Source organism: Hippopotamus amphibius, chromosome 2 (genome assembly GCF_030028045.1).
Source record: "Hippopotamus amphibius kiboko isolate mHipAmp2 chromosome 2, mHipAmp2.hap2, whole genome shotgun sequence".
NCBI classification, from domain to species: Eukaryota; Metazoa; Chordata; class Mammalia; order Artiodactyla; family Hippopotamidae; genus Hippopotamus; species Hippopotamus amphibius.
In genome coordinates this window covers 81,016,248-81,038,439 of record NC_080187.1, presented here as the reverse complement: position 1 = coordinate 81,038,439, position 22,192 = coordinate 81,016,248, and positions in this window count along the sequence as shown.

The following is a 22,192-nucleotide window of genomic DNA, read 5'->3' as shown; positions in this document are numbered from 1 at the left end:
GTGGACCGCATTGTTCAAGAATGCCTTGAATACTGGTCAGTTGCACCATGTAACATTACCAATACTTGACAGATTTTGACCTGCAAAATAATCAATTCCATATGCCATGTACTGGGTAGGGTTAAGCCTGCATATAGGAAGTATCATTGATGCTAGCTTGGAGAGGATGGGAAGGCAGAGACAAAAACAGTCAACACCTATTCAAAATAGAAAGGAAGATATATAATCCAAGAAAAGGTGAACTTCTATTTTTCCCTATTACATAAAAAATAATTCAATTTGGGTTTTTTTTTTTTTAATATAACAGTAAAACTAAAATCATGACACTTGAAACGCCCTTTCTGAGGTTTCACTGAAACTATGCCAATCACAGCATGTTTTTCAGAAGCAGTGATTATTTATCATGGTCTATATAAATTAAGTCTGTTCTCCTTACAAAAATGTGTACCTTTTAACTTAATTTTAGATAGCTGGCCTATAGGTAGCAGTAAGTGACCAGAAGTAACAATCTACAAAGACACTTTTGCTTAAGGAAGTGTGCCTTGGGGAGATAGCACAGCATGTCCAATCCCACTGCAGGACTTGGGATCAAAGGTTTGCTTTCTTTCAGAGTTTTGTTCTACTTACAACGTGTAATTGAAGAGACCAGCTGCTGAGTTGTGAGGCCCAATAGTACAGTTACACCACTCAACCAAAATATTTGTTAGCACTAGGAATGACTTCTAGTTTTAATTTTCTAAAAGTATGCTAAACTATGGTTTATGAAAAACATGAGAAATTTTATACAAGGAAAACATGCCACTTTATCACAGACATAATAAATGGGTTAATTTGTACTTTGAAAGCCTCCCGTAGCACATTCAGCATTGCCTTGAATCCCAGCCATCTTTGCATATCACTTTGGAAGCTCGCAGGGCTATGACCACTTGTTCAGATGAGGTCTGTCTTCAGTAGATAAGTCACTCAGGTTATTTGAAATATAAGGGGAAAATGTAGTGCTTTTGATGGCCTGAAAGTAGAAAATATCTCTTGCCCAATTAATTAATGCCTTTCTTTTAAAATTTCCTATTTGAGATTTGTCTTAGGTTCTTACACATGTGGACTCCAATGGGCAATTCAAAATGTTTTTTCCATTTGTGTTTGGAAAGAAATACATCTCTGGAGAAAGCTGTACCTTTTGCTAGATGAATATCAGGCAAAAATTTATGTCCGAGATAAAAGCATACTAGTTTAGACCATGGTCTTGGGGCAATCAGGCTTGGGGTGCAATTTCCCAGTTCTTTTTACTAATTGTTTAAACTCTCTAAACTATAATTCATTCCCTTGAGAGATTAGCAATAGTAACAGCTTCACAGAATTTTTAGGAAGAATAAATGAGATTACAACTATAAAATGATGTGTGTAGTACCTGGCCCATAGAAATGTGTGTTGTTATTTAGGTTTATCAGGGCCATTCTCTTACTTCCAGAAGGACAAAGTGAATTCTCTCAGAGGGAGAGACAAAGAAAGGTTGAACAGAACTTTTAATGATTGAGAACTTTTCTCAAATGAGCTATTTTAAACTGAAATAGGTGTGTAAATCAGAGGAATGAGTTTTAGTTAGTTGGACAAGTTTTCATGAGGTTTTCATACTACTCCATGAAGTAGTGGGGAAGAATGGATGAGTTACAGAGTATCAAATTTTATTTTATTAACACATCTAAGCTTGTCACTGTTTAAATCTGTGTTTTCTCCTATCACATAAAGGGGATATTGTGTCATTGATTTAGAAAATATTTACAGACATTTCTGTGTGTTTACTTGACAATGCTATGTGCAATAAAATGTAAGCTCAAATGTGATCTCTGAAGTTACACTCTAGTTAGAGAAAAAGACAAGCACACATTTTCCCAACCAAATTAAAGTGTAAATGGAAAGAATGACATAACTTTTTCTTTTTCTTTTTGGCTTCTTTGGGTCTTCGTTGCTGCGTGTGGGCTTTCTCTAGTTGTAGCGAACGGGGGCTACTCTTCATTGTGGTCCGTGGGCTTCTCTGTGCAGTGGCTTGTCTTGTTGCAGAGCACCGGCTCTACAGCGCAGACTTAATAGTTGTGGCACACAGGCTTAGTTGCTCCGCGGCATGTGGAATCTTCGCAGACCAGAGATGGAAACTGTGTCCCCTTCATTGGCAGGTGGATTCTTAACCACTGCATTACCTGGGATGTCCAAGAATGATATAATTTTAATACAAAAGAGGCATCAACATCAGAAACCAACATGAAACTGATTCAAAGAAATGAGGTATCCATGAGAAAATAGTAACACTAGGTTTTAGTCTTATTTTTTAAAGTTTTTAATGCAGAAAGTGATTCAAGATTGTCTATAATGCAGAAAGTGATGCAAGATTCTATATTCAGTACAAAATGAAAATTTGGAATCCCATGTTAAAAAATATTCAGAATTTCAAGATGGCAACCATGGCCCTTCAGAGTACAGGCTCCTATCCAACTGTACACGTTTCAACCATACAAAGCAGGTCCAACATTACACAGAATTCAGAAATTAAGATAAGGCTTGATTAGCTAGAGTGAAAGTAGAATGGGCTATTTCAGGAAGGAGACTATGTCAGTTTGGATCCTTCAGGAAACAAACACTGAGTCAACATTAAGTACAAAATAATTTTTCGGGCCGGCAGGGGGAGGTGGGCAGAGATAATGCCTGTGAAAATAAAGTATAAGAAAACAGGATTGAGCAGGGAAATCCCTCAGATATGAAAAAGATTAGACACCTGTGGAAGGGAAGAGAAGAGGAAGAAACATTGAGCAAGAAGAGCCTCATACTGTAATTCAGATCTGGCCAAGTCTCAGCCAAACCAATGGAGAACTCCCAAGCAGACTGCCTTTCAGAGGGGTCCCAAGTTGGTCAGAAATGGCCAAGGCGTAGTCATTCCATCACACTTAGCTACTGTCTGGGGCTTCCCATGAAGAACTTGGCATTGACTCAATGCTGTGGTGGATATTAAATGTACTGTAGTTGGAAGCTGCCAATTTACGACTCTCCTTGTGGCTGGTAAGCAAGTTCTATCTTGCAAGGAGACCTGAGCAGCACACCTCTAGCCCTGTCACAGGGCGCAACATCACTGCTTTTCTGAACAGGGGGAAATTAAAGGGGGAATTCAAGCTTAAAACCTGTTTCAACTCTAATAAAAAAAAAACCCTTAAATATTACTTTATGATTTTCAAATTACTTTCATATTCATAACTCTAGCTTCATCATAAAATTATTTGTTGCCCAACTGTTTAAAAGTAAACACACCAGTCTGAGGTAGTGTGACTCTGTTCTAAATTTCCCAGAGAGGAGGATGACAATGCGGGGAGACAGCTATATCTTATTCAGAGTATTGCTTTCCTGTCTCTCTGTCTCCCTTATCAAATTGGACTATCCTGAAGGTTTCCTTTTACATGAATTACATATACAAGCAAGTTTAAGCTGGAAGGTAACTTCGAGATTGCCTAATCTATGTTCTTTTTTTTTTTTTTTTTAATTTTTGGGGGGGTACACCAAGTTCAATCACCTGTTTTTATACACATATCCCGTATTCCCTCCCTCCCTTGACTCCCCCCTGACCCTCGCTGCCCCAGTCCTCTAAGGCATCTTCCATCCTCGAGTTGGACTCCCTTTGTTATACAACAACTTCCCACTGACTATCTATTTAACAGTTGGTAGTATATATATGTCTGTGCTACTCTCTCGCTTCGTCTCAGTTTCCCCTTCACCCCCCCGCCCCCTCCCATACCTCGAGTTCTCCAGTCCATTCTCTGCACCTCCGTCCTTGTTCTTGTCACTGAGTTCATCAGTACCATTTTTAGATTCCGTATATGTGAGTTAGCATACAATATTTGTCTTTCTCTTTCTGACTTACTTCACTCTATATGACAGATTCTAGGTCTATCCACCTCATTACATATAGCTCCATCTCATCCCTTTTTATAGCTGAGTAATATTCCATTGTATATATATGCCACATCTTCTGTATCCATTCATTTGTTGATGGGCATTTAGGTTGCTTCCATGTCCTGGCAATTGTAAATACTGCTGCAATAAACATTATGGTACATGTTTCTTTTCAGCTTATGATTTTCTTTGGGTATATGCCCAGGAGTGGGATTACTGGATCATATGGTAGTTCTATTTGTAGTTTTTTAAAGAACCTCCAAATTGTTTTCCATAGTGGCTGTACCAACTTACATTCCCACGAACAGTGCAGGAGAGTTCCCTTTTCTCCACACCCTCTCCAACATTTGTTGTTTCCAGATTTTGTGATGATGGCCATTCTGACTGGTGTGAGGTGATACCTCATTGTGGCTTTGACTTGCATTTCTCTGATGATTAGTGATGTTGAGCATCTTTTCATGTGTTTGTTGGCCATCTGTATGTCTTCTTTGGTTAAATGTCTATTTAGGTCCTCCGCCCATTTGTGGATTGGGTTATTTGCTTTTTTGGTATGAAGCTGCATGAGCTGTTTGTGTATTTTGGAGGTTAATCCTTTGTCCGTTGTTTCATAGGCAACTATTTTTTCCCATTCTGAGGGTTGCCTTCTAGTCTTGTTTATGGTTTCTTTCGCTGTGCAAAAGCTTTTTAAGTTTCATGAGGTCTCATTTGTTTATTCTTGATTTTATTTCCATGATTCTAGGAGGTGGGTCCAAAAGGATCTTGCTTTGATGTATGTCATAGAGTGTTCTGCCTATGTTTTCCTTGAGGAGTTTGATAGTGTCTGGCCTTATATGTAGGTCTTTAATCCATTTGGAGTTTATTTTTGTGTATGGTGTTAGGAAGTGTTCTAATTTCATTCATTTACATGTTGCTGTCCAATTGTCCCAGCACCACTTATTGAAGAGGCTGTCTTTTTTCCACTGTATATTTGTGCCTCCTTTGTCAAAGATAAGGTGCCCATATGTGTTTGGGCTTACTTCTGAGTTCTCTATTCTATTCTATTGATCTTCCTTTCTGTTTTTGTGCCAGTACCATACTGTCTTGATCACTATGGCCTTGTAGTATAGTTTGAAGTCAGGAAGCCTGATTCCACCCACTCCATTTTTCCTTCTCAAGATTGCTTTGGCTATTCGGGGCCTTTTGTGTTTCCATACAAATCATAAGATTTCTTGCTCTAGTTCTGTGAACAATGCCATTAGTAATTTGATTGGGATTGCATTGAATCTGTAAATTGCTTTGGGTAGTACAGTCATTTTCACTATGTTGATTCTTCCAATCCAGGAACATGGTATGTTCCTCCATTTGTTTGTGTCGTCTTTGATTTCTTTCATCAATGTCTTCAAGTTTTCTGCATACAGATCTTTTGCCTCCTTAGGCAGGTTTATTCCTAGATATTTTATTCATTTTGTTGCAATGGTGAATGGGAGAGTTTCCTTAATTTCTCTTTCTGCTCTTCTGTTGTTAGTGTATAGGAATGCAAGAGATTTCTGTGCATTTTTTTTGTATCCAGCTACTTTACTAAACTCATCAATGAGTGCTAGCAGTTTTCTGGTAGTGTCTTTAGGGTTTTCTATATATAATACCATGTTATCTGCAAAGAGTGACAATTTTGCTTCTTTTCCAATTTGGATTCCTTTTATTTCTTTTTCTTCTCTGATTGCTGTGGCTAACACTTCCAAAACTATGTTGAATAATAATGGTGAGAGTGGACACCCTTGTCTTGTTCCTGTTCTTAGAGGGAATGCTTTCATTTTTTGGCCATATAGAATGATGTTGGCTTTTGGTTTCTCATATATGGCTTTTATTATGTTGAGGTAATTTCCTTCTATGCCCATTTTCTGGAGAGTTTTTATCATAAATGGATGTTGAACTTTGTCAAAAGCTTTTTCTGCATCTATTGAGATGATCATATGGTTTTTATCCTTCAATTTGTTGATATGATGTATCATGTTGATTGATTTGCGTATATTGAAGAATCCTTGCATCCCAGGGATAAACCCCACTTGATCATGGTGTATGATTTTTTTAATGTGCTGTTGGAGTCTGTTAGCTAGTATTTTGTTGAGGATTTTTGCATCTATATTCATCATTGATATTGGTCTGTAATTTTCTTTTTTTGTGACATCTTTGCCTGGTTTTGGTATCAGGGTGATGGTGGCCTCGTAGAATGAGTTTGGGAGTGTTCCGCCTTCTGCAATATTTTGGAAGAGTTTGAGAAGGATAGGTGTTAGCTCTTCTCTAAATGTTTGATAGAATTCACCCGTGAATCCATCTGGTCCTGGGCTTTTGTGTGTTGGGAGATTTTTAATCACTGCCTCAATTTCCGTACTTGTGATTGGTCTGTTCATAGTTTCTATTTCTTCCTGGTTCAGTCTTGGAAGATTGTATTTTTCTAAGAATTTATCCATTTCTTCTAGGTTATCCAATTTATTGGCATATAGTTGCTTGTAGTAGTCTCTCATGATCTTTTGTATTTCTGCAGTGTCCATTGTTACTTCTCCTTTTTCATTTCTAATTCTGTTGATTTGCATCTCCTCCCTTTTTTTCTTGATGAGTCTGGCTAATGGTTTATCAATTTTGTTAATCTTCTCAAAGAACCAGCTTTTAGTTTTATTTATTTTTGCTATTGCTTCTTTCCTTTCTTTTTCATTTATTTTTGCTCTGATCTTTATGATTTCTTTCCTTCTGCTCACTTTGGGGTTTCTTTGTTCTTCTTTCTCTAATTGTTTTAGGTGTAAGGTTATGTTGTTTAATCGATAATTTTCTTGTTTCTTAAGGTAGGACTGTATTGCTATAAACTTCCCTCTTAGAACTGCTTTTGCTGCGTCCCATAGCTTTTGGGTTGTTGTGTTTTCATTTTTGTTTGTTTCTAGGTATTTTCTGATTTCCTCTTTGATTTCTTTAATGATTTCTTGGTTGTTTAATAGTGAATTGTTTATCCTCCATGTGTTTGTCTTTTTTGCAGTTTTTTTCCTGTAATTGATTTCTTGTCTCATGGCATTGTGGTCTGAGAAGATGCTTGATATGATTTCAATTTTGTTGAATTTACCAAGACTTGATTTGTGACCCAAGATGTGATCTATCCTGGAGAATGTTCTGGGTGCACTTGAGAAGAAAGTGTATTCTGTCATTTTTGGATGGAATGTCCTATAAATATCAATTAAGTCAAGATGGTCTAATGTGTCATTTAAAGCTTGTGTGTCTTTATTCATTTTCTATTTGGATGATCTGTCCGTTGGTGTAAGTGAGGTGTTCAAGTCTCCCACTATTATTGTGTTCCTGTCGATGTCCCCTTTTATAGCTGTTAGCATTTGCCTTATGTATTGAGGTGCTCCTATGTTGGGGGCATAGATATTTACCACTGTTATATGTTCTTCTTGAATGGATCCCTTGATCATGATGTAGTGTCCTTCCTTGTCTCTTTTAATAGTCTTTACTTTAAGGTCTAAGTTGTCTGATATGAGTATTGCTACTCCAGCTTTCTCTTGACTTCCATTTGCATGGAATATCTTTTTCCATCCCTTTACTTTCAGTCTATATGTATCCCTTGGTCTGAAGTGGGTTTCTTGTAGGCAGCATATAGAAGGGTCTTGTTTTTGTATCCATTCAGCCAGTCTGTGTCTTTTGGTTGGAGCATTTAATCCATTGACATTTAAAGTGATTATTGACATGTGTGTTCCAATGACCATTTTCTGAATTGTTTTGGGTTTGTATTTGTAGGTGTTTTCCTTTTCTTGTGTTTCCTCCTTAGAGAAGTTCCTTTAGCACTTGTTGTAAGGCTGGTTTGGTGGTGCTGAATTCTCTTAACTTTTGCTTGTCTGGAAAGCTTTTGATTTCTCCCTCAAATCTGAATGAGATTCCTGCTGGGTAGAGTATTCTTGGCTGTAGGTTTCTCTCTTTCAGGGCTTTCAGTATATCCTGCCATTCCCTTCTGGCCTGCAGAGTTTCTATAGAAAGGTCAGCTGTTATCCTTATGGGTTTTCCCTTGTATGTTATTTTCTCTTGTTGCTTTTAATATTTTTTCTTTGTGTTTAATTTTTGTTAGTTTGATTAATATGTGCCTTGGTGTATCTCTCTTTGGGTTTATTCTGTATGGGACTCTCTGTACTTCTTAGACTTGGTGAATTATTTCCTTTCCCATGTTGGGGAAGTTTTCCACTCTAACCTCTTCAAATATTTTCTCAGACTCTTTCTTTTTTCCTTCTTCTTCTTGGATGCCTATAATTCGAATGTTGGTACGCTTAATGTTATCACTGAGGTCTCTGAGACTGTCTTCTATTCTTTTAATTCTTTTTTCTTTTTCCTTCTCTGTGGCAGTTATTTCCCCCATTCTATCTTCCAACTCACTTATTCGTTCTTCTGCCTCAGTCATTCTGCTGGTTATAGCATCTAGAGTATTTTTAATTTCGGTTCTTTTGTTATCCATTGCTGTTTGTTTTTCTGAGTTCTTATGAACTGTTTCTTGTACTTTCTCTATTTTGTTATCGAGATTTTGTATCATTTTTACTATCATTACTCTAAATTCTTTTTCAGGCATTTTTTCTATTTGCTCCTCATTTATTTGGTCTTGTGGGTTTTTTTCCTGCTCCTTTGCCTGCATGGTGTTTCTTTGTTTCCTCATGGTTGTCCAAGCTTTTGGGGTTGCTTGTCCTGGCGATAGAGTTGCTTATAGAAGACTGTCCAAACCTCAGACTAATGTCCAATTGTTGGGTTAAACAAATATTAAGTCTAGGAAACACATACAAGTATAACACACACAATTACTGAATCCGTTAGGACATAAGGCTCTAGAAAGACCTGACAGAACCCCAGTATGCTATCAGATATTCAATGAGAAACCCAACAGAAATTGACAACTGAAACAGAACAAATCAGAGACAAAAGCAAAAGCAAGCAAACAAACAAATAACACCTTACACATACAAACACTAATCCAGGGAGATTTTGTAAGCTAGAATCTAATATAGAAATGAGCTAGAGTACCACCAGACAGAATGGAGATTCTCAGATTGAAATTTGACAATTATACTAAGAACTAAGATAAAGACAAAAACCTAATATTAAATACCAAGGCAGTGCATCATCTGGAGAATAGAGCCAGGAGTCTGAGCAGGTCGATAGTGTTGCTTATAAGTATGTTAAGATAAAATAAACTAAAAATGGATGGAAGAAAGGGGAACAGAAGAGCATAGTGTGATTGGAAATATGCAAATAAAAAGAAAGGAATAGAAATGTATGAAAGATAGGGATGAAAGGAAAGTATGAGAGATATATTGTCTGTACTACCAACAAACTTAGCTAGAAATAGAAGTATATAAAAAGGCAAAAAAATTAAAGAAAAGAATAAAAAATAGTGTTAAAAATTTTTGTTATAAAACTTGTAGATCCCTTAGGACTAAGATCATAATTAATAAAGGAAAAAAAAAAAAAGAAAAAAAAAAGAGAAGAAAAAAAAAATCCAGAACTGATCCCAGAATGGACCAGTTCAACAGGATTGATACTAATATTTCTGTTTCCTTAGAGTCTCAGCTGTAAGTGTCCTTATACTCGCCTTGGGTTTTTTTGCATTATTCTGTGACCAGCAGATCTTCCTTTATTGTTCATCTGTAAGCATTGGTGTATGGGGAGGGAGAGGGTACAATAGTGGCTCCTTTCCCTGGGAGTGAGTGAGCAGTGGCGCACTGTTGTTTCAGTCGGGCTTGGAGGTGCCTGTTGCAGAGGGATGCCGGTGGCTCAAGTGTAAACAGAAAGTCTTAGAGTTGGGCCTCTCTCCGTTTTTTTTTTTTTTTTTTCATCTGCAGCCTCCCTGCTGCTGGTGTTGCATTCCAAGGGGTTTTAATCTAGCCCAGCCCGAGTGCCTGAGGGTACTTGTTATCCCTGAGCACCTTAGGTGGCCCACAGGGTGTCTCTCCACTGCCTGTTGCAGAGGCGAAAGAGAGAGAGAGAGGCTATGAGAGAGGCTATGCGCGCGGCTCCTCCCCCCCCCCCCCCCCCCCCCCCCCGCCCGTGAGCCTGCAGCCTCCAGCCGCCATCATGGCTGGGCAGCTCTCAGGGGCTGGCACTCCTCTCTGCCAATCTCTTCCCTCCTGTCCTCTCAGTCCGTCACCTTACTGGCAACACTTTTCTTCACCCTGAACCAGCTCTCCGGTTCCCACGCTCCCGCTCCCAGACCCTCTGTTCAGCTGTGAATCGAGGTCTTGGTCCGGGAACGCTGAGCTGCGGTGCGCACCCTCTGTGTTTCTCACTACCTCCCGTCTGCCACAGCTCCGCCGCTTCACCCTCTTTGAGCCCTCGTAGATGCGTCCCTACCGGTTATGTCGGGATCCTTGAGGTCCTTTCTGGTGTCCAAGGCCGTCTGCTGGTGTTCAGCTGGTTCTCTGTGGGAATTATTGCGTCCTTCGGTGCATTCCCAATGCATCTGTGGAGAGGGATGCATTCCACGTCCCTCTACTTTGCCGCCATCTTTCGACCTATGTTCTTTTTAAAAAAATGTTATGTTTTCTCTCTTTCACCTTATAATCAAAAAGTCTGTTTTGTGGTTGAAAATAATTTTAAAGGTTATCTAACATCTTCATTCAGTCATTTAATCATTCATTTATTGGTGTCTGGTATGCATCAGATTGTGTGCTGGAAACTCTAGGTAAAATGATGAAAAATAGTACACAGGGCTTCCTAGGTGGCTCAGTGGTTAAGAATCCGCCTGCCAATGCAGAGGTCACGGGTTCGATCCCAGCTCCAGGAAGATCCCACATGCCGCGGAGCAAGTAAGTCCGTGTGCCAAAAAAATAAAAATAGTACATTAAAAAATATAAAAAAAAAGAAAAAGAAAAATAGTACACAGCCTCTGACTTCTAGTAGCTATTTTTACGCTTTAGTTTGTATAATAATTATTGGGGAATCTGTTAAAATGAAGATTCCTGGGCCTCAAGTCCAGAGATATTATTTAGTAAATCTGAGATTTGACCCATGAATCTGTAATTTTTAGAAGCACTGCAAGGAATTTTGATGAAGGTAGCTCTCAGAGGTATTAAAAGATAAATTGAGGTGCATTATAAAATTTTTGAGTTTGAACAAAAATAGATTCATATCAGGCAGTGACAAATCAGAAGTGGTTAGAAGTGCTCCCACATAGGGTAAAGACTTATACAGAGAAAATTTGGAAGCAAAGAATCAAAATTATTGATTGGCTATAGCTTATAGCCTAGGTGGCTATTTGAGATTATGTCCTTATAAGTGGGAGGTGATAGTGTCGGAGTCAGAAGAGAAAATGTTTGGTGACAGAAGCTGAGAGTCAAAGTCAGAGAGGGATTTGAAGACTCTAGAATGCTGGCTTTGAAGGTGGAAGGGAGAGCCAGGAGCCAAGACTGCAAATGACCCCTAAAAGCTGAGAAACATAAGGAAATAGATTCTCCCCCCTACAACCTCTAGAGGCATATACCCTTGCCAACATCTTGATTTTGGCACAGTGAAACCCATTTCAGATTTGTGGTCTCTAGAACTGTAAGATAACAACTTTGTGTTGTTTTAAACCACTGAGTTTGTCATAATTAGTTGTAGTAGCAAGAAGAAACCAATATACTATATAACAGAAACATATATACAAAGAAGATTGGGGCTATGGAGAAAGGAATTCTCAACTCTGATTTCAAAGAACTCAAAAAGCTTATGTTTTGCATGTGTGGGATGAATGAAATGAAGAAATTTCAAATTCAATAAATTGAAAACGTTAAATCTTGGGGGAGTTCCAGGAAATAGTGCAAACACATTCAAGATAGAGGAAAATTTTACAAAAGATGGAGAGAACAAGCAGGGCATTTTTGGAGAATTGTAAATAATTTGATTAGCAGAGGCATAGTATGCAGGCAAATAAGGCAGGAAAAATAGACAGAGGTCAAATTAAGAAAGATGTGAATAATGTGTTACACATTTTTCTTTTATTATTAAGTGGATGGAATGGAAAGATTTTAAACATCAGTACAACAGGATCATGGTGCTCTAAGTATGGACTCTTGAAGCCATCTGGACAATGACTGAAATAGATTAAATTCTGCTGGAGCTTTCCAGGTGAAAAATGTAGAGGATCTAAGATATCCTTCATGGAGACTGAGAGAAGCAGGTTAAATTTACACCTTCCCAGACACTAAGAACTGAAAAGATTGTGATGGCACCATCTCTCTCCCTATACATAAGAAACAAAGCCACCCATTCTCAACTGTAAAGTACAAAACTTAATTTTTTGCTGAATTTTAACTTTCTAGGTATTCTGATTGCAAATTTCTGGGCACATTGATCAACCCAGCCCTGAACTTTGCTCTGTGTGTGTGTGTGTGTGTGTGTGTGTTTGTGTGTGTGTGTGGAGATACACACATACAGGCATGCATGCTTGATATGTATACATATTTGCTTTTAGCTGTTGCTTTAAAGATAGTCTGCCTGTTGCATAAGAAGTAACAGGAATATTTTGAGTTGTCAGAGCTGGGAAAATAGCTTTTGAATGTGAAGAACTAAAGGAAAGTTGGGAATCAAAAATAAATTTTAGGGTTCAGTTTTAAGTGACTAGAGGATATTCATGCTATTAAGATCATAAATAGAAGAAGGTTCTTTGGGGCACAAGCCCACTATCTTCTCGGTTTGCTGGCTTTCCAGATAAAGTCATTATTCCTTGCCTCAACAACTCATCTCTCGATTATTGGCCTGTCGTGTGGCAAGCAGTACAAGCATAGACTCAGTAAGAAATTTTGGCGAAGCCAGCCAGGAGCCTTGCTGCTCATGACCAGCCAGCTCCAGTTGGGGAATTTTCAGGTAAGGCCCAAGCAGCTGCCAGGACCACTCTTCCTGAGGATCTGCCCTCCAAAATTCCCCAAAGTGGCACCAGCTGCCCCAGCGCTTGGCTGTTGGAGCAAGAAATTGACATCTGGGAGCTGTCAGGCTCTATATAGAAGGGTAAATCACTCCAGTATGCACAGCCGAGAAATTTATTTCCTCTCCATTTGGGGCTTTTTCTCCAGAATAAGCCAATTTGTTTTGTGGGGTTCCCTGTTGGAGAGAGGAAAGAGTTGTTGGACTTCTATCCAATTTCTGAACCAGTTCATTGGTTTCTTTGGATGCTAGCATTTGTTTGTGTTTTGGTTGTCTTGAAAAAGGGGGAATGTTTCAACTATACCTAAGGAAAGTCCTCTGAGGCACATTTTGGATAAGGGATCTGATTACAGCTATGACCCCATGGGTAAGAGGAAGATAATATCTTACTGTAACAATGTGTGGCTACAGCACCTGTTAAGATCTCCACATGGGATTAGAAAGGGACCCTGTGCATGGTGTACTGCTGCTTTTGCCATGTTAATTACATCCTTTATGGTCTCCTGTGTTCTTGGTATATTTAAAACCCCAAGACCAAACTTGAGGGTCTTATTTAGGATTTTCTGTTTGTTCTTTGGAGTTTTTGTTTCATTTTTTGTGGCGAAATGTTTCTCCATTTACAGCCAAATCAGTTTTGTGATACTTAAAACTTTTACTGATATCAAATGGGGGAAAGGAACAGGAAAAGGCTGGTCTGTTCTTGTCCAAGAGTGTGACATTCCAAGGAAAAAGAGAAAAGTTCTACTTGGTTCCTAAAATCACCAAAAGCTACAAATAGAAATAGAAGTATCTTTTCCATAAATATTAGTAAAAAGGGTTTAGCTGTGTAGACAGGTGACCTTAATTTGTCCCATCTGCCAGAAGCTCAATTTGAATCCAACCTTTTATAACTGATAGGTTTTACATTGTTGTACCTGATTCATGGCTAAAATTTTGGAATGGGAACTGTGAGGTCCCGTGCTTGCTTATGTGCTTGTACATGTGTTATAGATGTGTGGCATTGCCAAAATTAATTTGTAAAAGAGCTTTATTTAATTAGCTTAAAGGAAGTTAAGTACTTATTGATATATAAATACTCAAATAAAAGAAACTGGCCAGAATGAGTTTCAGGGTCACATGATCTAGGAAATTGACTAGGAAAATGATCTAGGAAACTAACTCAGTATTGAACTGATGATATCTGGTAATAAAGTTAGCTTAAGCTTGTTTTGATACAGATATGTCTTTAGAGTCATCAGCATTAAGTATAATAATTTTATTGTACCTAAGTTTACTAGAAATCAAATAATGCCTTATTATTCTTGTTACAAAGTTTGTCAGCAAGAAAAATAACCATGTGACAAAGCTTTTAAGTAAATAAAATAGATATAAATGAAGTAAAGAGGTTGGGGGTAAACCTTTTGGGAATAATGTTTTGAGAATGTCTATCTAGATTAGTCTCTCCAGATTTTCATAACTTGAAACTAAACTAAATTCTAAGATAAGATTGAATTTAAGAAAATAAATCTTAAAGTAAAGTAGTACAAAACCTGAATTTGGTTCTCTAAGAGGACAAAGTTTTCTTAAAATATTGAACTGCTTTTGGTAATTGTGAATTTCTTTAAGTGATCTGTATTTGCCATTGAGATCTTTTACTATCACTAGTTTAAACTTTTTGATATTTTTGAAAAACTTCCCAAAGATCAGGTTCTAAGTGGGTTTCATTTGACCTCTGGCTAACTTTGAGGTTTTCTGGAGGGTCCCTGGAACACCTCAAATTATTTGTTTTCTCTCCATCTCAAAGAGAGGAATGTTAAACTAACTGGGCTTATTTGGTGTGCTGAATTGCATGGGAGGCATTGTCAAATGAGTGATGATAAAAATTCTTAGGTTGTATCATGTGGGCAAACATTATTAATATACATATTCTAGAAATTATATGGAACTCCTAAAATTCTGGTATATCCTGATAAATGATATGAGTCATAATTTTAGTAAATATCTTAAGTTGTCACAGCAGTAATCAAGTTTTTGTTCAATCACATTGTAATCCCAGTTGATTGATGCCAAAGCAAAAAGGCCTGCTTTTCGTGATTAGATGATCAGTTGCTATCTATGGTTTTACAGTAGCTTTTGAATGACTCTATAGCTATTTTTGAAAAAGCAGGGAAGAATGATGAAATCCTTTATGTGTGAGCATTTGTACTATTATCAGGGAAATAAGAAAAGGAAAGGAAGAGAATGAGAGTGAGGATATGTTGCTTCAAACCTTAATACCTCTGGCTGAGCTAGCTGTCCCAGCCACTATGCGCATTATGCCAAAACATATACCCCTTCTACCACCCTCCATTCCTATCCAGCCCCAATTCCTGACACTGGATCTCAGGACTTCCCCTCCTGTGTTAGTTTCTGGGCCACAGGGACTTGGTTTGGTATAGCCATCTAAGACCTGACAGGGCATCCAATTTGGGCCAGGAGCCACTCCCAGAGCAGGGCAATTTCCCTTTTGCAACTATCTTATAGCAGGCCTAAATGCAAACAAACAGCCAGCTGGGTTTCTCAGACTTGTTTAATTGGAAAGATCACAACCCTCATAAGATTGCAACCCTCTTTAGAGGGAGGATCCTCTACACCTGAAGCCCACTTAGCAGCACCCACAGCCGAACCAAATTGGGACCCCCGTGAGGGAAGAAGGTCCTTTTTAGAGCACTACTTATTAGTGCATCTTGCGGGGTTTTGAAAGGGAAAAAGCAAGAGAGTTTGAAACATATTAAAAAAATTCGGCAAAACAAATGAAGACCTCTCTGAATTTTTGGAAAGGATTTCAGACCTACAGATGTCACACTAATGCAGATTCTGAGGCCCCTGAAAATATTAGAATGGTAAACTTGACCTTTTTGGGCAAAGTGCTTCAGCTATCAGGAGAAACTTGCAAAAATAAGGGGCACGTTTGGAGTGAACCCTTATCAATTGGTTGATGTTGCTTTTAAAGTATTCAACAGGGAAAAACAACAGAAGAAAGAAGATGCAAAACAAAACACCACTTTTGTGGCAGCAGCATTGGATTCCCAGAAGGCGAGTAACTGGAAGAGATGTAAGCCCCCACTGGGGAAGGGACAATGCCCTTACTGTAAGGAGGAAGAACATTGGAAAACAGATTGCCCTAGGCTAAAACAGAAGAATAAAAGATGAGAGCCTCTCATATGGTAGAAAGAGAGGAACACTCTGAATGAAGAGGCCCAGGGGCTCCCTTCCACTTGAGGCAACTAATTCCCCACAGGATCTCCAGATAAAATTGACAGTGGGGAATGAGCTGCTTAACTTTCTGATAGACTTCACCCTGTAGTTTTTCACCAGAATAGATTGACATCAGAGTCCCACCAGAATGCTTTAAGCCTACAGATAGAGCTGATGAAAATCCCAGGAAAGGAGACAGAGCTTTCCCCCAAGGTCTTAAAAATAACCCCAAATCTGCTGTCAGACTTCCTTAGATGGGGACTCAACACAGAGGAACCTGCCTCACCACAGTGGGGGCCCTCAAACTGCAAGAAATTTCAGATAACCTGCTAATGATTGTGTGGACACTTTTTCAGGATGGGTGGAAGCATATCCTACGGAAAAAAAGTCTCTGAAGAGGTTAAAGCCTTCCTTAAGGGAATTATCCCCTGATTTGAATTCAGGCATTAAAACAGCGTTCATCCTGGAGACCACAATCAATAGGAAAATCCAAGAAAATGAATCATACATTAAAAAGGAATGTAACTTGAATTATATCAAGACATTTAACTTGGGATAAGGCCTTGCCAGTTGCCCTGCTATGGATCAGTGGCTCCCAGAAGCAGGCTTAAATTAAGCCCCTTTAAAATATTGCATTGCCATTCCAGGTGTCTGCCCAGGTAGGAGAATCTATAAATGCTAACAGACCTAGCAGTTGCCAATTATATTAAAACTTTGGGTATTATACTATTCATGAGTTTGCCTCCAACAGGTCTGCCTATCCAACTGAAGTAGATGGTTATTCCATTGCAGCTGGAGAAGGGGCAACCAATTTAATTCTGTCCAAATAAATAGCACAGGAATTTAGTATATGTACTGGGAACTGGAACCTGAAACCCAAAAGTTCAATTACAAATTAGATGACAAAGTGCTAAGAGGTTTCATCAGGTTCAAATTGTTGTAGATAAAAAGACGGACTAAAAATTCTAAGGAATATTCGTCACACCCATTCAGTAGAATGGTCTTGTTCCTTTCCCACAAGACTGTGGAATGGACATTGACAGCTGGGGGGCAGTGGCGGAGGGGATTGTAACAGGGAAGAACCTTTAAATTATGCATAATGGCCCATCTCTGGGAACCCTGCTTCCCAGGTAATGAGCATTAAGCTAAAATTCCTGTGAACTAACCAAAGGTAACATCCTGACCAGGCCCACCTATAAATGACTGCAGGGAGAAGGAAATTAACACATCCCCTCCAGAGGCTGATGGGAGCCAGGAAATGTTGACTTTACTCCCTCATCTTTTAGTAAAAAAGGAGCTTGAATTCTCACTCAGGCAAGATGGTTCTTTGGGGCACAAGCCCACCATCTTCTCAGTGTGCTGGTTTTCTGAATAAAGTCATTATTCCTTGCCCACTCACCCCCCAAAAAATAAAACATCATATGCACAGGATAGAGATGTTTTTGTTTTCTTTGGTTTCGTTTTCTCATTTAGAGGTACATCAGGTCAAATAAGAATCAAAGACTGCCCACTGGATTTTGAATTGGAATTATAATTCAATGAAAACACTTTCAGTAGAAGGGTGAGGAAAGTCAGATTGCATTGAATTGAGAAAAAAATGGAAGTGACTTGAGGTGATAAGGTCTGCATTGAGAGAGGTAGAGATTGACCTCGAAGAGACGGATTAACAGCAGAATGGCAAAGAAGAGAGAGGTAAGGAAATAGCCATGCCAATAAGTCATTTCTATTGTTTCTGTCCCAGCCTCTCAGCCAGCAGAGATGGTAGAGGTGAAAAGGGTAAGAGATGGAGAGGATGTGAAGCATTGGCAAGGTCATAACATGGAAAATTTGTCAATTTTATTTTTTATTTTTTTGGTAATAAATCCCAACTGAGGAAAGATGTATCCTTAGGGTAAGAAAATAAAATATCCTCTTTTATAGCCAAGTGCTACACCAAATACACTCTACCCTTACTATTGTCTCCCAACTGCACACACTCTCACACACACACACACACACACACACACACACACGCACACCAAGATAAAGATGAATATGTTGAAGAAAATCATGCAAAATAAATAGGAAAGTAAATGAAAGTAACTTATTATACAGAAGATGATAAATGTGGAAGACATTGTAAAATCAGTAATATAAATGTTGAAATTCTAGTGAAAGTGAAATTCTAGAAAATAAGTAAGTGTGCTGATGCTTATTATAGAGAAGATGATAAATGTGGAAGATGTAAAATCAGTAATATAAATGTTGAAATTCTAGTGAAAGTGAAATTCTAGAAAATAGGTAAGTGTGCTAATGCCCTGATCATTTAGAACAGGAGATAGAAACTGTCTAGTATGGAAATATGTAATTAAAATTAAGGAAAATTTATTAATTTTTAAAATAGTTTATTCTTAAAAATGCAAAAGAAACAATTATTTTCTTTACTTTAAATTCTCTAATTTTGCAGTAATTAATATTTCCATTCATGAAAATAAATCCAAAGTATAGCAATTTTTCCAGGTAACCTTGTTGCTTTTTCTTGTTGAACTACATTTTATTTGAAAAATGTCAGTTATAGCATAATTTTATTTTCTAAAACTATCACTATTTTTCACTTACTTTAAACACACACAAACACCCAATTTCTAAGACAATTATCGTCAAATATTACATTTGATGAATTGTGGGAATTTGGAAATTTATTTTAGTACTGTTTAAAGATTTTATAGTTAACACATGTCATGCAGCATGTGGAATCTTCCCAGACCAGGGCTCAAACTGCTGTCCTCTGCATTAGCAGGCGGATTCTTAATCACTGTGCCACCAGGGAAGTCCAGTAATAATTGTCTTGTTTTTATCACTGCACTTATTGTATCCCAAACTACATTGTGGGACTTCTGAAGCCTTGGTCTGTTTTTTATTTATTTCTGAATTTCTAGCACCAAACATATTCCTATGTATATATCAGACTCAAACACTTGGTAAGTATTTGTAGAACATACATAAACAAATGAATAAATGAATGAATGAAGGAATTCATCCTCAGACATCTCCACATTCTACAAAGCTTGTGTCTACTCCCCTGCTTCATCGAGTCAGCTTTCCAAAAGGTGTAGCCTTGTCATCTGTTTTGGTGCTTGTGTATATCCCTTTACCTTCATCAGAGCTTTGGCTGAGAAAATGGTCTTTTAATTTTTTAGCTTTAACTCAGGACTCCTTACAAGCTGATCACAGGTAGCCACAGTAACTGTACTGTCATATTCCCAGTAACTGCACTCTCCCTTTCATAAAAAGAAAGCTTTCCAGATAGTGATGGTAAAATTATTATTGTTTTGAAAAAGGCAACTTTGGGTAAAAATTAATATTTCTCATCTATAAATTGTAATACAATTTATAATATTTATAATTAATTGATTAATATTTATATAAATCACAAAATTTGGAATGTTCTGATTTTACTCATTTTCATTGGGTTCCATCTCTAGCTCTTTTAAATGATTCCATTACTAATTGTTCAAACAACTTTATGATGAAAAAAGTCCCATTAGTAAACAACTTAAATTAAGAACATAATTGAATGCTTTTTCTCATCTCATACCTCTGTTGTGTTTATTCCTGATAAATGCAGTGTTAATACCTGTTTATTTGAAAGACTAGCAAATCTAAATTTGGCAGTCAATGAAGTGTATTATTTTACAGTGAGTCAGAAGACAAAGTAAATCTTTATTTAAAATTTTTCAATTAGGTCCATAATTAAGAAAAAGAAACTTTAAATGATTTTTAAGGTTGTTGATTCCAAAACTGTTCTATGAATTTCTTAATTCACCATAACTCACAATTCACCCATACTGTAATTTTAGTGATTTTATGTTTTTTAATTTTTTATGTTTATTTATTTATTTCATTTTTGGCTGCATTGGGTGTTTGTTGCTGGGTGCAGGCTTTCTCTAGTTGCAGAGAGCGGAGGCTACTCTTTGCTATGGTGTGCAAGCTCCTCAGTGCAGTAGCTTCTCTTGTTGCGGAGCTCAGGCTCTAGATGCGTGGGCTTCAGTAGTTGTGGCACATGGGCTCAGTAGTTGTGGCTCATGGGCTTAGTTTCTACGAGGCATATGGCATCTTCCCGGACCAGGGGTTGAATCCATGTCCTCTGCATTGGCAGGTGGATTCTTAACCACTGTACCACCTGGGAAGTCCTACAGTGATTTTATATATATATTTATATATACATATACATACATATATTTGCTTTTATTAAACAAATAAGATGATATTCTACCATGAGAACTTTTAAAGAAAACATAGACATTATTAGCAAACTTGTGATGGTGAATTAAAATATTTGTTCCTCTTTCAACATTATCATCTTAATATAAAAACTGAAAATTCTTTGAGTCTGAATGTGACTTACAAATATCTATGTGGCTAAATAATCAACAAAAAAAACAACAAAAATTTTCAGCTTGCTGGATGTGTAATTTAGTCATGTTCCACTAGAATAAACACAGTTCTTTATCTCCATGAGGAAATGTAACCATCTGCATTACTCTAGACCAAGCATTAGTCTCCTTCTGTTGGCAAAATGCATTGGAAACATGTATATGAACAGATTGTAGATTACCTGTAGCTGTGGAATTTCTTGTTTTCTTTCCAGACAGGCTACACGGCCAGCCACTCTTATTATGAAGCCGTATTTAAGACACCAGAATTATTTCTAAAGCAAAGAATAAAGGCCATCTTAACAGAGATTATTTTTATTTCCTGATTTAGTTAGAAATTCTAACTACATTGTGATTTATAAACTGTTGGAAGAGTAATCAAAATATTCCCTAAATCAATTTTTTACTAAAAAGAAAAAAACACATATTTGGAGTCTGTAGGACTAAAGAGCTTATAACATCTGGTTCTTTGTGAATTTATATTGCTTGAATTTTTCACATACAGGAGTGCTAACAACTAAAGGTTGTAAATTATAAAAACAAAAAACAATATAATACATTAATATCAAGCACATGTTTATACACATGTGCACATGCATAAATATGTTTGCTTTTGTTAAACAAACAAATGGAATCATATTCTATTTTGAGAAACATATGTATTCATATAAATAATTAGGAAAATACTGGAAGAATATACACAGAAAGTAAACAAATTACCTCCAGGTAATAGAACTTTAGGTACTTCATTTTTTTAAACTATAAAATTAACATGAAATCAGAAAAAAGAACATACAAAATTCTATAAAATAAATAATAAGTATATTGTTCCTAAAAGAGCTTGCAAGCACTTTAATTTATATGCTCTTATTGAAACAGCCAAATGGTCCAGTGAGGTAAATTTTATACTATTCCCACTTTGTGTATCAGAGGTTTCCTGACTGAAAATCCAACAAGCAGAACTACGATTTGAAGTTCCTATCACCACTATGACAGTTTGTGTCAATAACAGTGCAAATTGTGGATTCAGTTCCCTGACATTCAGTTCTGAATTTTTTACATGAAGTACTCTGCCAAGACAATATAATTAGGAATCAAAATAAAATTGAGCAAAAAGAGAAATTAGGAACTGTGTTAACAGAATATGTCTAATTTCTCACATATCAGTTATACAACTATCTGAATTTGCCAATTTATAGCCATTTGATGAGAATGTTATATATCATGGAGCATTTTTACATCTTTTAAAAATACTTTGACTTCTTCATGGCCTGTGCATTTGTTGAGGCCGTGACAATCCCTGGGGAGAATCTTGGAGCCCTTGTGGCCACATGAACCATAATCCATACCTTGCACCATACACAAAAACTTAAGTCGAATGAATTATAGACCTAAATATAAAACTTGGCTATAAAAGTTCTAGAAAAAAGTGTAGAAAATCTTTGTCACATTAGGCTAGACAAAAATTGCTTCAGTGTAACATAAAAAGCAGAAAACATTTTTTAAAAGAATGATAAATTGGACTTCATCAAAATAAAAAACTTTTAATCTTTGAAAGCACTACTAAGAAATGAAGAGGCAAACCCCAGATCAGGAAAGCTGTTTGCAAAACATGTAATTGGTAAAAAAAATTGGTATTCAAGATACATAAAGAATTACTACATCTCAACAAGAAGAAGACACGACAAAATAGAAATAGGTAAAAAATATTAACAGATGCTTCAAATAAA